The sequence below is a fragment of the Callorhinchus milii genome, unplaced genomic scaffold (genome assembly GCF_018977255.1).
Source record: "Callorhinchus milii isolate IMCB2004 unplaced genomic scaffold, IMCB_Cmil_1.0 Scaffold4, whole genome shotgun sequence".
Taxonomy (NCBI): Eukaryota; Metazoa; Chordata; class Chondrichthyes; order Chimaeriformes; family Callorhinchidae; genus Callorhinchus; species Callorhinchus milii.
Genome location: NW_024704745.1, coordinates 4,238,723 through 4,255,506, shown reverse-complemented (window position 1 = coordinate 4,255,506; position 16,784 = coordinate 4,238,723). Strand labels below are relative to the sequence as shown.

At 48.0% G+C, this 16,784-nt stretch overlaps 1 non-coding gene across 1 annotated transcript; it reads right to left on the bottom strand.

Moving 5' to 3' along the window:
• Positions 1–6,086: 6,086 nt before the first annotated feature.
• Positions 6,087–6,158, bottom strand: trnag-ccc. The gene has a single exon. It is a non-coding gene; the product is annotated as a tRNA-Gly (tRNA).
• Between the last annotated feature and the right edge of the window lie 10,626 nt (positions 6,159–16,784).

The window sequence follows — 16,784 nt, the reverse complement described above, 5'->3', positions numbered from 1 at the left end:
ATGGCTGAAGGGGATGGTCGAGATGGGTTGGTTATTTAGAAGTAGTTTGAAAGCAGAGAAAGAGAGAAGGCTGAAAGATGGAATGATTTGGGGTAAGAGCGAGGGGCACAGTGGCTGAAGGTTCAGAGGTAATTAATTTGTTTTGCACACTGGTGACTGCGCTGACCCTGGTTATCTGATTAATGGTCATTGGCAAAATTGTTGTGTGCCTTTAATTAACTTAAAATAAATCAAGATGTCTTCTGGAGAAAATTACAGTACAAAGGAAGGGCGGGGAGGGGACCAAACCCAGGCCGTGGAAATTGGATTAGAATAGAGATCTCCAGTGGGGGAGCGAGCACCAGCACAGGCACAATGGGAGTGGGATTAGAGTAAAGAGCTCCAATAGAGAGTTTACAAGTAATTTTTTAACACAATACCAAATAAAAATGATACTAAACCTTGGTGGCTCCCTGTGTGAAATGCTTCGAGGCACCTTCCTGACGTGTGAGGTGCTATATAAACATAAATCGATGACGTGCGTATGTGCAGAGGTTATGCCAGAGGAGGCCATGAGGTGTGACATGTGTCTCACCTCTGGGAACCTCACTGATAGCCCGACAGTCTGTTGGCTGTCAGGGTGTGAATGAAATGGGTTTGGCCCAATCTGACTCTCGGTGGTCACTAACATAGATAGAAAAATGGGACAAATACATGCAGGTACACATTTGTTTTTGGTCAGCAGGGTGTCTGACACATGCGGAGAACTTAAGTGCATTCAAGCCCAACTGAGGATTGCAGTGATAGATTGTTGGAATGGAATACACACTTCTTACTCAATCTGGAAAGTATTAGGTCTGTAGCTTAGTGGTTAAAGCACTTGCCTCGCATGCCTCAGGGCAGGGCGAAACATTGGGCAAGTTTCCTTACTCCACACGCCTCTGTTTACCTAGAAGTAAGTAGGAACCCGGTTGTCAGTCGATTGGCGGATCGCTTTCCCGGGAGTAATAATCCCTTCAAATCCCTTTTTTTCTATCACTCAATCGCGACTGTTTGTGGGTCACTGCTGTATGTAATTGGCTGCCGTGTTTCGCCCCAAAAATATACAGTCAATTCACTTTACAGTGTATTCTGTGAAGCGGTTTGAGACGTCTCTAAGAAGTGATAAGGCGCTGTATCAAATGCAGGGATTATTATCAAGAAATATTCAATCAAATGTATGAGGTTGGGCGACCAAAAAAGGTTGGCCACCACTGATCTACAATCACATGAGTTGGTGTGGCTCGGTTAAGGCATGTGGATCACTACTGTGGTTCAGCTCAATTGATCTCTTCTTTCAGAACAGCCAATGCTACTATCCACCCATTACAGCATCAGACATTTTTTGAATAATATTAATAATAATAATCCTTGCATTTGACATGGCACCTGATCGCGCCGTTGAGACGTCTCAAAGCGCTTCACTAATTATGCTGTACAGTGGAGTGACTGTGTATTTAGTGGCGAAACGCGGCAACCAATCGTGCATTGAGCAGTGTCCCATAAACGGTTGTGCATCGAGTGACCACATTTTTTTTTCAGGGGTTATTGTCCCGGAAAGCGATCCCCGCCAATCGAATAACAAGGTAAACAGAGACGTGTGGAGTAAGGAAACATACCTAAGGTTTCGCCCCGCCCGGGAATCGAACCCAGGTCCTCTCGCTTGCAAGGCAAGTGCTCCAACCATTCCATCATGGTAACCCAGTTTGAGCTGTTAATCACACCTTCCTGATGGCTGTCCTGAAATTTCCCTTCACACAACTTGTCCTCTGTTGGCCAGGCGTACCCAAACGAATAGCAATTTCTCAATCCCATTTAGCCTCTACAATGTTCCCCAAGTAGGAACACTTCAGTGAACTGACAGGTTTGAGTTTGTATTAGACCAGGGCGGAGAAGAGCTCATGTCCCACAGTTATCAACCTGTGGCAGACAATTTGTACACAGCAATGTTCCACAAAGCTTGGCTCACTTTCACCTCTGAGTCAGAAGGTTGTGAGTTCAAATCTCACTTCAGGACTTGAACTCACACAGTCTGATCTGACCTTCCAATGCAGGGCTGGGGTTGGGTGGGAGTTGCATTGTCGGAGGTGCCGTCCTTCGAATAAGACGTTAAACCCAGGTCCCGTCTGCCTGTTCAGGTGGACTTTAAAGATCCCACGGCACTATTGGAAAAGAGAAGGGAATTTCTCTCTCTCGGTGTCCTGGCCAATAAATCCCCTAAATAAAAAATGGGTCACTCACGTCATGGCTATTTGTGGGACACTGCTGTGCGCAACTGGCTGCCACGGTTCGCCCACAAAATACTCAGTCAACCCACTTTACAGAATATCCTGTGAAGAGCTTTGAGGTGTCTCGACAACGTGATGAGGTGCTGGAGGAGGAGGAGGAGGGTGGTGGGGTGGGTGGGGGGTTGATTGCCAGCGAGAGACATTCAAAAGAAAAGAGAAATAAACTGCAGGTGTGTAGGGGAGGGGCGTGGGTGAGGAGGGAGTGGAAGATGGCAGCTTAATGGGATGGAAATGGTTGTAAGACTCTAAGGTTCTCAATAAGCAAACAATTCTGCGCTGTGGTAATTTCCTTGGTCCGTTTGATCTGAACTTTGACCCCACTCTATTCCGAGCTGTCAGCACAGAGGAACTAAAACCAGGTCAGACGCTCGCCCTCCACTTTTCTCACTGTTAAGTGGTGTTTATTTCCGTGTCAGCGCGAAGCAGGTTCCCTTTCCCCCCACCCCTCACTCACACTGAGCTCCAGAGCTGTCCGGGGTATAGGCTTAGAGAGGGAGGATGCTCTCTAGTGGTCACTTTGCAATGCTAGTCAAAACCTTTATGTTTTTTTCCCCTATGCACAGTAATAATAACAATAACAATCCTTGCACTTGATACAGCCCCTTATCACGTCGTTGAGACGTCTCAAAGTGCCTCACGGTAAAGTGAATTGACTGCGTACTGTTTTGTGGGCGAACCACGGTAGCCAATTGCGCCCAGGAGTGTGAGTGAGTGCCCACATTTATTTAGCGGGATTGTAGGCCAGGACATCGGGAGTGAGGAACTCCCTTCTCTTTTCGAATAGCCCCGCGGGATCATTGACGTCCACCTGAACAGGCGCAGACGGGACATCGGTTTAACGTCTCACCTGAAGGATGGCACCTCCGACGATGCAACACAACCCCCAGCGCTGCATTGGAGTGTCGGCTTGGACTATGCGAAAGGCTTCGAGACGTCTCGACGACACGATGAGGCGCTCTGCCAAAAGAAAGGATTATTTTTAATGAGAGCTGACCTCCGTATTTCAGGGCAGCGGAGATCATCAGTCCTCAAAGCCTCACTTGTACAAGGGTTAAAATTTGTATCATCTCACAATGTGTTCCTCGTGACAATTATGACACTGTGAATAAAAATAAATTGTAATTTCACCTCCAGGTATCTTTAACCTTGAGAGGATTTGGATTGCAATCAGTCTGCATTTATTTAACTAATGACATTGACTGAGAGGTCAACATTACACCATTTCACCAATTGTATTTGGGAGGGGGGGGGTGGTGGGGTCAGCCAGGTGTCTGACACCTGTGGAAAGCTATCCCCTTGCTTAAGAGTATCCAAACCAAACTGAGAATTCCATGCATCCCATCTGGGTCCATGGACATTCCAGAGATATTTAGGGAATGGAATGCGCACTCTCTCCCTGGAGGGAAGCATCCTGCTCACCTAATTCCAGAGAGCGTTCGGCATAGGTTGGCAAGAGCTAAAGCTTGGGGACCCCAGTTTGTCTAACCAACTGAAACCACATAGCTTGCCGTTGAGAGCAAATGTTCCCGCTGCTTGTCCAGCTAGGACCACCCTACCCGTTAACAATCTGTTGCCAAACATGTCACCTTGGAGCCAGTTCAGTTCAAAGGAGACCCCACTTACCTCCCTCTCTTCCCACCCCCCAACTAACAGTTGTTAGTTGGTCATTTGATATCCAACAAGCCTGGGTTTAAGCCATCACTAGGTGGTTGGCAGATACAAGGAATTCCCTGCGAGTTTCCTGATGGACAACACAACTCAGCATGAAATGCATGAGAACACAGCCACCGTCTCCCTGTCCACAGCTCGGACACACGTGCCTTCCCATTGAGCGAATAGTTTTATAATAATCCTTGCATTTGATACAGCTAACCCTGATCCCACCGTTGAGTTACTGTTAATTGCAGTGACTGTATAATGTGTGTCAGGTTGGCTCAGTTAGGCGCACTCGTGGGTCTTGGAGCTCAAGTCGAAGCTGACTTGTTCCATACGCTGGCTCTAATGTCAATAGAGTAGCGAAGCACTTCACGGTGAATTGTTGGTCACTGAGCTAAGCTGACCCGACATCCAGACCTTCTAGTTAATAATAATAATAATCCTTACGTGTGATATAACACGTCATGGGGGCATCTCAAAGCGCTTCACTGGATGTCCTGTCAAATGCAGCGACTGTGTAGCTTCTGAGCGAAATGAGGCAACCAGTTCCAGACAGCAGTGTCCCACAAACAGCCACGTGATCAATTTTTAATTTGGGGGATTGTTGGCTAGGAAAGTCCCTTCTCTTTTCGAATAGTGTTGTGAACAGGCAGACGGGTCCTCGGTTTAACGTTTCACCCAAAGGACAGCACCTTCTAACAATGCAACCCACCCCCAGCGCTGCATTGGAGCGTCAGCTTAGGCTACGTGATTCCAAGTCCCGACGTTGGGGGCTCGAACCCACAACCTTCTGACTCAGAGGTGAGAGGGAGCGCTAACCCACTGAGATGCAAAAGTGCCAACAGACTGACACACCAAGCCTGACTCGTTGGTTCATGAAGCATTCCTTCAGGGCATGTGGTGAGCCAGGCTGATACAATAAAACCGGATCATTCACGGCATGGCTGTCTGTGGGGGAAACCGGCCACCCGTAAAATACACAGTCACTACGCTTTAATGTGCCCCGCAGAATTTCTGTACAGACCCCGTTGTCAAATGCAAGGTTGGCTGAAGCGCTGAATCAATCGCTCATTAAGCTGTCTGCTCTGTGCTCCTTTTTCAAGCGTCTAAACTGTATTCACTAGCAGTAAATATTGCTTCCTGGGGCAAGTGGGCTTTAATACACAGAGTTATTCTGCTCCACGCCCTCTTCCCACCTCCGGTGAACACACACTGCTGTGTGCGCGACGGGACTCTTTCTACCGCGTTAGCAATTGAATTTGTTGCCCCGCAGCATAATGCATTACTCCAGGGCAATTTGAAGTGATTTCTTTTTTTTTAAGTGTTTAAATGCAAAAATAAAAACGCTACATCTAATCGCACGTATGAATAAGCAAAGCGATTTTAAGCAGTAAATTCGCAAGCTCAATATCATCGCGCTAACTTGCAACCCTACGGAAGAGGGTGAGTTACATTCACCGAATGAGTTTCACCAGCAGCAAAAAAGAAGTCCAGTGCAACAGCAATGACCAACAACAACATAAGTTTGTACAGCACCTTTCATGTCGGCAGAACGTCCCAAGGCCCTGGACAGTCAAGGAGCTGGAGGTTGGGATCCGGAAGGGGTAAGAGGTTCATGGAGGGTGGGGTGCGGGAGAGCACGGAGGGTAGGGGTAGAATGGTGATCGAAGTCACGGTCGACGAGGAAGGTCTTGAGACAGGCCTTGAAGGAGGCAAGTGAGGGGGCGAGATGAAGGGGTTGTAGGTTGGAGTTCCAGAGAGGAGGGGGTAACTCCAGAAGGAGGCTGGAGACCCAATATGCAAAGATTATTATTATTATTATTATTAACCTTCACCAAATATTTTCCGGAATTAGGTGAGCAGGATGCATCCCTCCAGGGTGAGAGTGCGCATTCCATTCCAACAATCTATCCATGTAATTTCCGTGTGTAATAATAATAATAACAATAATAATAATGCTTGCATTTGATATAGCGCTTTTCACGTCTTCGAGACGTCTCAAACGTTTCACAGAATAGACTGTAAAGTGAATTGATTATATATTTGTGGGCCAAACACGGCAGCCAATTGAGCACAGCAGAACTATTAAGCAGGGGTGCGGAGTAAGGAAACATGCCCAAGGTTTTGCCCTGCTGGGAGTCGAACCCAGATCTCTCACTTGGGAGGTGAGTGCTCTAACCACTGAGCTACTGGACTCCGCTGTGTGTAAGTAGAATGGATGAAATTCTCAGTTTGGTTCGGATACTCTTAAGCAAAGTGATGGGTTTCCGCATGTGTCAGACACCCGGCTGAAGTTTAATGTGGAGAAATGCAAAGTGATGCGTTTTGGGAGGAAGAACGAGCGGAGGCAATATAAGCTGATGGTACAATCTTAAAGGGGGCGAAGGAGTAGAGAGACCTGGGGGTTCATATATGTAAATCTTTGAAGGTGGCGGGACAGGCAGATAAAGCTGTTAAAAAAGCATACGGGATACTAGGCTTTATCAATCGGGCCATAGAATACAAAAGTCAGGAAGTTATGATGAACCTTTATAAAACACTGATTAGGCCTCAGCTACAGACTGTGTTCAGTTCTGGGCACCACACTTTAGGAACGATGTCATGGCATTGGAGAGGGTGCAAAGGAGATTGACCAGGATCATACCAGGAATGAGAGACTTCAGTTATCAGGAGAGGTTAGAGAAGCCGGGATTATTCTCCTTGGAGCAGAGAAGGTTAAGCGGAGACTTAATAGAAGTTTTCGAAATTATGAGGGGATTCGATAGGGTGAACAAGGAGAAACTATTTCCACTGATGGGTGGGTTGGTAACCCGAGGGCACCAATTTAAAATAGTTGTTAAAAGAAACAGAGGAGAAACTTTTTCACACAGCGAGTTGTTCGGATCTGGAATACATTGCCTGGAAGCAGATTCGATAACAACTTTTAAGGGAGAAGAGGATAATTATTTGGGGAGGACAAGTTTGCAGGGCTATGGGCAGAGAACGGGGGGAGTGGGATTGATTTGGATAGCTCTTTTCAAAGAACCGGCACAGACATGATGGGCCGAATGGCCTCCTTCTGTGCTGTATAATTCTACTGTCCTACGTGTCCCTGACAATCGGACGCGCAGGTGCGCAAATGGATCTGTCCATTTCTCACAGTCACTTCAGCGTTGGAGTCAGTTGCAGATAAAGGGACTTACAGATAAGTGGTGTTCAATTAAAATATGGTCATTTAATCTACGATGGTTTGTGGGACAATTGCTGCCTCAGTTTCTCCCACAAAATGCAGTAAATTCACTCCACAGTATATTCTGTGAAGGTTTCTGAGACGTCTCCAAGATGTGATAAGGCGCTGTATCAAACGCAACGATCATTATTATGCTTATAATTCAGCACTCTTCTCCATCACACTCTTCCCCCTCCTCTCGCCCCAGGGATTTCCCACCCTCACTCCAATCCACAGCAAACCAGTGAAATTCTGCCAACCACCCTCCCTCCTCTGCCCTGCGTCTCCTCTGTGCTTGTCGGCTGTGTGCTTTATGCTGTTTGACAGTGGAAGCTGTTTAGTTCCTCTCTTTCCCTCCCCTCCAATACGTTCATTTGTCAAAAGCCATCGAACAGAGGTTGATTTCCTTCTTATAAGAGCAGGGGGCAGAGCGAAAAATACCATTCAAGTCAAATACTTGCCATCTCCAGACCTACTACCTCTTTGAGCTCGCTTTAGGTCGTCCGCAGCGCCTATCTCCCCCACCCACCCCATCTCACTCCACCCACCCACCAGTGGTGGTTGGAACCAGATTTTGCAAACGGTGGGGAGTGGGGCCAGAGGACTGCTGAGTCTCATTTAAGAAGTATGCAGTGATGGAATGGGTGGTATTCTGGAAGGAAGAGATCAGATGGGCTGAAGGGCCTTTCTTCATTCCAAACCCATCTCGTGATCTTGTGACAAGATAGGCTCACAGACGAAGACTATTAATCCGTTCTAGACAAAGGGAAATCCTCATTTGCAGGCGTCTTACATATGTGGGACTCTTAGTTCGGATACTGTTAAGCACCGTGATGGGTTTCCACTTGTATCAGACACCCGGCTGACCAAACCAAAAAGGTTATTGCTAATAGAAACTCCCTTCGCTTTTTGAAGCGATCTTTGAAGTAAGCCTGAACGTGCACTGTCAGGAGCTCGGTTCATCCATTAGGATGGTTGCACATTAAAGGAAAAAATCTTTCATTAAAAAAAAGTAATAATTTGGTCACTCAATCCATGACTATTTGAGGGACACTGCCTTGAGCAATTGGCTCCTGCATTTCGCCCACAGAGTATACAGTCAATTCACTTTACAGTGTGTCCTGTGAAGCGCTTTGAGACGTCTCGAAGACTTGATAAGGTGCTGTATCAAAATGCAAGGATCATTATTAAAGGAGCCTTGGAGTGTAAGTGAGCATGTCTCGAAATTCATGTTAGCGGTGAAATTACAATGCTGAAAAGGTCTTTTTTTTGTTTGCTTTTAGCTGTTGCAACCAGGCACTGGGGATATAAATGCTCACTGTACGGGTGGATTACATTACATTTACATTTAAACAAGACTATTGCTGTCGAGAGCAGTGGAGGTTTTTATTAATATCACACACACACTCTTATGTAATATACTGGGTAGATCAGAAGTCCTAACTCATAGAGAATTAATTATTAATTATATATATTTTTTGAGACAACATTCATAGCGAGTGTGCAGCTATTATTTGCAGAGTTCTGCTTGTATTGGTTAGAGCACTTGCCTCACAAGCGAGAGGACCTGCGTTTGATACCCAGGCAGGTTGAAGCGTTTCCTTACTCCACACACCTCTACTTACCTAGACACCCGGCTGGTTGTTAGTCGATTGGCGGATCACTTTCCAGGGGTAATAATCCCCAAAAATATAAATCCCCCCAAAAATACGGTCACTCAATCCACGACTGTTTGTGGGACAATGCTGCCGCATTTTTCCCACAGAGTATACAATCAATTCACTTTATATTAGTATATTTCTGTGAAGCGCTTCTTTGAGACGGTATGAAGACTTGATAAGGCACTGTATCAAATGCAAGAATTATTATTATTATTATCATCATCACAGGAGATGTCTTTCAATCGTGAAATGTTTTCATCACCGAGATGATATGTGTAAACATCTACATGGTACGCCAGTTTGAACATCTCAATTACCCTATGAGTAAGGACTTTTCCTGATTCACCCTGTGTATATGTTCGCAAGCAAATGGAGTGTCGCTTCCCATTTGTAGTCTGGGTTGGTGAGGGCCTGAGCTCCTGCCCAGCTCTGCCTTCTTTGCTCGACAGTCCTGGAGACCCAGTCTGACATGTTATCATCAGCTCCTCCTACACAAACCTCGCAGCTACATCCCTTTGATTATAATTGCTATAATCGCCGAGTTCCAGCGCTGTCTTTATTCCATCTCTCCCCCCCCCCTCTCTCGCTCTCTCCCTTTCTCCCTTCCCTCCTTCCTTCCTTCCTTCCTTCCAACCCACCCCCTCTACCTCCTTCTCTTCATATCTCATGTATGTATATTATATATATACCTTCATATCTCTGGAGTCCCATAATGTAGTGGTTAGGGCGCTCACCTCACAAGCGAAAGGACCCGAGTTTGATTCCCGGGCGGGGGGAAACCTTAGGCAAGTTTCTCGCCTCCACACGCCTCTGTTGACCGAGCAGTAAGTAGGAACCCGTTTTTTAGTCGATTGCCGGATCACTTTCCGAGGGTAATAATCCCTTCAAAAAAAATGTGGTGACTCAATCCACGACTGTTTGTGGGACGCTGCTGTGCGCAATTGGCTGCCGCGTTTCGCCCACAAAATAAACAGTTAATTCTCTTTACATTATATACTGTGAAGCGTTTTGAAATAACTCAATGACGTGATAAGGCGCTACATCAAATGCAAGGGTTATTATTATCTACCATGTTCACTCCCTCCCCCACTCCATTCCCCTCCCTCCCTTCCTTCCCTCCTCTCCTTCCCCCTCTCTCTCCCTGTGTATTTTGTGGGGTAAACGGGGCAGCCAACTTGCAATGCCTCACAAACAGCCATGAAGTAAATGACCGATTTTAGCTAATCCAATCCCCCAGAAATAAAATTGATCTCGGGAGAGAGAAACTGCCTTCTCGTTTGCAGAATAGCGCCACGGAATCTTTAACGTCCACCCGAACAGGTGGATCGGACCTCGGTTTAACGTCTCATCTGAAGGATGGCACCTACGGCAGTGCACTGCTCCCCACCCCAGCACTGTAGCCTTAGCCAAACATTGTGTGAGCTCAAATTCTCAACGTGTGCCCACACAACCTTCATTACTCAGAGACAAGTTACTGACTGAGCCAGGCTGACAGTACACTATTTTGCTCGAGGTTTAATCCATGTGCCACCATTATCGTTGCTACTCTCAGTGGCCGGTCACCCACGGCAATGAAATCCTTTAATTATTCCCTCCTGTTTCCATTTAATTAGTGTGATCGTTTTTATTCTATCCCTCAAGCTGTTTATCAGTCCCTGGTCAGAGCACTGGAAGCTACCTTGTTTGGCCTGGTTCCTCATGCCCTCAACCTCTTTCTACCCCCACCACCACCACTCCACCTCCCCGCACTCCGATCTATTGTGACGTTAAACAAGAATTCCATCTGTGCCTCTTATAGTGGACATTAAAGACATCCCGATGACTTCATTGCAGCAACAGAGAAGCAAGACCATGGAGGGCTTTAAAAGGACGAGGACGAGGAATTTGAGCTCAATCCTCTGGCAGATGGGGAGCCAGTGAAGGTCGAATAGAATACGTGAAAAGGAGGAGAATTGGGTTTAAAAGATCTGCCAAGAGTAATAAACTGGGAGAACAGGCTCGGTGGGCTGAATGACCTCCTCTCTGCCCCTTTGCCTATGTTCCTTCCAGGCAACTTTATATAAATAATAGTAATAACCCTTGCATTTGATCTAGTGCCTTATTGTTTCGTTGAGACGTCGCAAAGCGCTTCATAGGATATACCGTAAAGTGGATTGACTGTATATTTTGTAGGTGAAATGCGGTAGCCAATTGTGCACAGTTGCGTCCCACAAACAGTCGAGGATTGAGTGACCAGTTGTTTTAAATTTTATTTTCGAAGGGTTTGTTACCCCCAGAAGCCAATGGACTAACAACCGGGTTCCTACTTACCGCTCGGTAAACAGAGGCGTGTGGCATAAGGAAACCTGCCTAAGATTTCGCCTGCCCAGGAATCACACCTGGGTCCTCTCGCTAGCGAGGCGAGCAAGCTAACCACCATGCTCCGGTACTCCTCAAATAGTATCAGCGACTCACCCAAACCCTCCGCAATTGTTCCCAGCACCCCTCCCAAATCCCCTCTCCCATTTCGCCCCACTCCAGCTTGGGTGCAAAATGCATTGAGATGTCCACAACTCCCCCCCCCACCCCCCCGACTTCTCAAAGCAAGTCACAGGGTTTCCTGCAAAGCATGCATTATGTAGGCAGCCAATTTGCACGCAGCAATGTACCGCACGAGTACAACGTGTTCTCGCTGCCGGCCAGCAAGGCCTATCAAGAGCTTAGAGGTTGTTTAAACATTGCCAATAACAAGCCTAAAACCTAATTTGCTCAGGGTACGTTTATGCGAGATTTGCAAACGGTTGTGATAGAAGGTAGTCAGTTGAAGGAAATTCATTCGTTTACGATTCCCAAGCGGCAGTCAGTTAGCTTCCTAAAAGAAGGGCTTGCGCGGCTCGGAAATGAGAAACATGTGGGTCAGGGATTAAGGAATGGTCCTCTAATCCCAGATTTTCCATCTATCCCCGAATGTAATTACAGGGAATCCGATACGAGCGCAAATGACAGCAGATGTTCACAGTCTAAGCAAGGGATTATGTACTTAATATCCCGCATCCCTTATGCTCCAGTTTAACACAGTAACTGCAGGTCATTGATTTCTTCCACCAGGACCCTTCAGTTCCACGCCCAGAAAACTTCCTAACATTCAGTCATAGAATCCTACAGCACAGAAGGAGGTCATTCGACCCATTATGCCTGTGTTGGCTCTTTGAAAGAGCTATCCAACCAGTCCCACTCTCCCGCTCTTACCCTATAGCCTTGCAATTTTTTTCTGTTCATGTATATCTCTCCAATTCCCTTTTGAAAGTTATTATCGAATCTGCTTCCACCGCCCTTCCAGGCAGTGGATTCCAGATCGCAACAACTCTCTGCGTTAAAAAAATTCTCCTCATCTCCTGAGTCGGTGGATATCCGTTTCCTTACTCCACACACCTCTCTGTTCACCTGGTAAGTTGGAACCCTGTCGTTAGTCGATTGGCAGATGTGTCCTGACAGCATAACGTTCATATCTGGTCTCCGCTGGGAACAAGCTGCTCAGTATTGTAGGTACATGTCAGCCTGGCTCAGCCAGCACCACTCACTCACCTCTTGAGTCAGATGGTTGTGAGTTCAAGTCACGTCGTGACTTTTAGTTCACACCAGGGCACTGCTGGTGACAGCGTAGTCCAGCTCGGCTCATCGGCAAGACTTGGGGGCAGGGAATCCTCCCACTCAGCAACTGTTAACCCGCAAGCCGAAACGGGAAGGGTGGTCCAAGCTGGACAAGCAGCGATAAAGCTTGCCATACAGTGCTACGAATGGCAAGCTATGTGATTTTAGCTGGTTAAACTCCAGGAGTTACCCCGACGCACACTCTGAGGTCCCCCCCAAGCCTTGGCTCTTGCTAAACCGCGCCTCATATTTTACGGAATTAGGTGAGCAAGATGTGTCCCTCCGGGGAGAGAGAGAGTGCCCATTCCATTCCGACAATCTATCTCTGGGATTGCCATGTGCAGGTGGGATGCCTGGGGTTCTCAGCTTGGTTTGGATACTCTTAAGCAACGGTGATGGGTTTCCGCGCATGTCAGACGCCCGGCTGACCACAAACAAATTGAGCTCACACTCCAACGCAGTGCCGAAGGGAGCGAGGCATGGTCAGAGGTGCCGTCCTTCGGATCAGACGTTAAACCGAGGACCAGTCTGTGCCGGATCAGATGTGGTCATTAAAGATCCCGCGGCGCTGCTCAAAAACAGAAGGGAGTTTCTTTCTCCTGATGTCGTGGTGCAGTGACCCAAATAAAGTTGGTCATCTACTTTATGGCTGTTTGTGGGAAACCTTACTGTGTGCAAATTGGTTGCCATGTTCAACCCACAAAATATACAGTCATTACCTGTGAAGACCTTTGAGATGTCTCGATGACTTGTAAACATAAGGATTATAATTATATGTTGAACACAATGACGTCCTTGATTAATTTCGCTCCTGTTCAATTCACCCACGTGATTTCCAGTTTATTTTCAGTAGCTAATCTGTCAATAGTTTTTTCTGTGACTAGGTTAGATATAATTGTCTGAACCTCGATGGATGCTTTTGGCAGTAATCAATTATTCCGAGTATTAGGGTCTCGGCCTGGCTCAGTCGATAGCACTCTCGTTCGTCTCTGGGTCGAGAGTGGGTATTGGGCTTAAGCCCCACGTTGGGGACTTTGAGCTCACATGCCTAAAACCGTCTTCACTTTGTCTCCACAAATGGCTTCTCCTCCACCCCCCGCACTGTCTCATGTGGTGTCCCTCAGGGCTCTGTCTTCGGTCCCCTCCTCTTCACCCTCTATATGCTCCCCCTGTGGTGATATCATCCGCAGACATGGGGTTAACTTCCACATGTATGCGGATGACACCCAACTCTACCTTTCCTCCTCTACTCTCAACTCCACGACCACCGATGTCCTGACAGCTGCCTGTCCGACATCGAGTCCTGGACGAGAGACAACTTTCTTCAGCTCAACGTGCGAAAAACCGAGGCCCTCCTGATTGGCTCACGTCAGCGCCTCCGCACCTCAGGCGCCGACACCATCAGCATCCAAGGCTGCACTCTCCACCTCTCAAAGCCATCAGGAACCTCGGGGTTCTGTTCGACCCTGAGCTGTCCTTTCTCCCTCATATCCGCACCACAACTGGCACCGCCTTCCATCACCTCCGGAACGTCGCCAGACTACGGCACTACCTCACCCCTCACGCTGCTGAAACCCTGGTCCACGCCTTTGTCACCTCAAGGCTGGACTATGGGAACTCTCTCCTCGTCGGCCTTCCCGGCACCTCCCTCCACAAGCTGCAGGTCATTCAGAACTCTGCAGCTCGTGTACTGTCCCGCACCAGGCTTCGGGACCACATCACTCCCACCCTCGCTCGCCTCCACTGGCTCCCCATCCCCCAGAGGATTGATTTCAAGATCCTCATCCTCACCTATAAGGCCATCCACGGCCTCGCTCCCTCCTACCTCTCTGACCTACTATCCCCTTACCTACCTGCCCGTATCCTCCGTTCCTCCGGCTCCGGTCTGCTCCACATCCCCCGCCCCAATCGCCCTACCATCGGTGGTCGGGCCTTCAGCCTCTCAGCCCCCAGGCTCTGGAACTCTATCCCCCAGTGCCTTCGCCGCTTCCTCCCTCTCCTCCTTCAAGGCCGGTCTCAAAACCTTTCTCTTTGACCGAGCCTTCAGCTCCCCTCTCGACTCTCTTCCCCCCCCCCTCCCTTCCCTCACCCTGACCATTTCCCCCTCCTCGCTCCCCTCCCTTCCCTCCCCTCACCCTGACCATTTCTCCCCTCCTCGCTCCCTCCCTCCCTTCCCTCCCTCACCCTGACCATTTCCCCCACTGCTCGGGTCCTGACCCAACTGTGCAGCGCCTTGGGACGTCCTCCTGACGTGAAAGGCGCTTTATAAATGGAATCTTGTTGTTGTTGTTGTTGTTGTTGTGTAAAACGCCTCAAAAACGCTTTGCTGGCAAGTGAAGTGACTGTCCATTTAACAAATATCTTGCATTTGTTATAGCACCTTATCACGTCTTCAAGACGTCTCAAAGCGCTTCACAGAATTTGCATATTCTAAATGAGGAACATAAAAAAATACCGTAGGTCAATACACAGCAACCAGTTGCTCACACAAACAGCCATGGAGTGAGTAACCAATTTTATTTGGGGGATTGTCAGCCGGGACACCAGTAGAGAGAAACCCCCTTCTCATTTTGAACAGCGCCGCGGAATGTTTAACATCCACCCGAACAGGCAGGTGGGAACCTCGGTTTATTTTAATGTCTCATCTGAAAGACGGCACCTCGAAAATACGACGTACCCCCTCAGCTCTGCATTGGAGCGTAGGCTTAGAATACGTGCGCTCAAGTCTACGTGCGGTGTGATTGCACTGAGTGCACTGGGATGCAAGCATTCAAAGCCAACAACCTTCTGACTCAGTGTGACCACTCCACCAGGCTGACACACGCAATGCGGGCTCGCGTTTTGGTGGACTGTGTAACCGCAGCCGTGGTGTAGTCGCAGACCTGGAGCGCGCTTTTGAGTTAACGCAATCCAAAAACGCGAGCAAACATCACTCCAAAATATCAGGCTCTGTTTAATTCCCAGTAATTTTTCCCCTTCCACCGGCCTCTGCTTGCAGGCGAACTTTCTCATTTGGGATCACTTTGCCCCGCTTTCCCCCTTCCATTGCCCCCCCCCCCTTTCACTGGGAGGAGCCCTCCAATGCTACTGGCTCTGGCCTCCTGCTTGTCCCTCGTGCCCTAGGTTCTCTCAGTCCCTCCGCCTTGCCCCCTCCTTCACCGTCTTCAGATCGCACCTGAAGACATCCCTACACGGCCATGCCTGCGGATACATCACCCCCCCCCCACCACCCCGCCCCCACCACCCCCTTTGCTCTGGGACGATACCCTGCATGAGTGACGGAGCTGTGTAAATGCAAGTTGTTGTTGTTGTTGTTGTTGCTGAGTGCAGCGAAATGAGCGCGCAACCCCTTTCTGGTACCACACTGCCTCCTACTGGCTGAAACAATGCGGGGCGAGCAGAATCCTGCGGTCGTCATGAAATTCAACGTCCTGCAGGGTTTTCCGAAATCCTTCCGCTCACTCAGTCCGCAGTTCTGTTCGTCAAAAGACCTGCAGAAGAAGCGGCCTCGACATTTTCGAGGCAGAGATTCGGGAGCCTTACATTTCGCCCGCAAAATACTCGGTCAATCCATTTTACAGTCTATTCTGTGAAGCGCTTTGAGACGTCGAGAAGACATGATAAGACCCGTCATCAAATGCAAGGATTATTATTATTATTATTATTTACAAAATGTTTAAGCCGCATTATTTTAACCGCAATAAGCAATGGTCTTGGGGCTTAAGACCATGGGAAATTTCACAGGGCACTTGCTGTGTTCACACTCACGCGTACACATACAATACTATATGATTTACATTTATTTACACATCGTAGCATAGTGGTTAGCACGCTCACCTCACAAGCGAGAGGACTCGGGTTCGATTCCCCGGACGGGGCGAAACCTTAGGCGCATTTCCTTACTCCACAGGCCTCTGTTTATTAATGCCTTTGAAAAAAAGTGTGTTCGCTCAATTCACGACTATTTGTGGGACACCGCTGTGCGCAAATGGCCTTCATGTTTCGCCCACTAACAACCGGTTCGTACTGACAGCTAGTTTTTTTTATATAGCGTCTTTCACAACGGAAGATGTATCATCGCATGCGAGAGCAGTGCTTAATCAAGCCTGGATGTGATTGAAAGTGTGAACTCACACGCACACACACACGTACACACACACACACATACATACACGTACACATACACACACACAAGCACAACAGCATTAGACAAGAGCATTAGACTGACCCGGAGAAAACTTGGAACCTTTGTTTTGGTCTGTAACGTTGTTTTAGAAGGGTATATACAAGCCTAGTTGGTTACGGTCAATATCAGGACGTCCT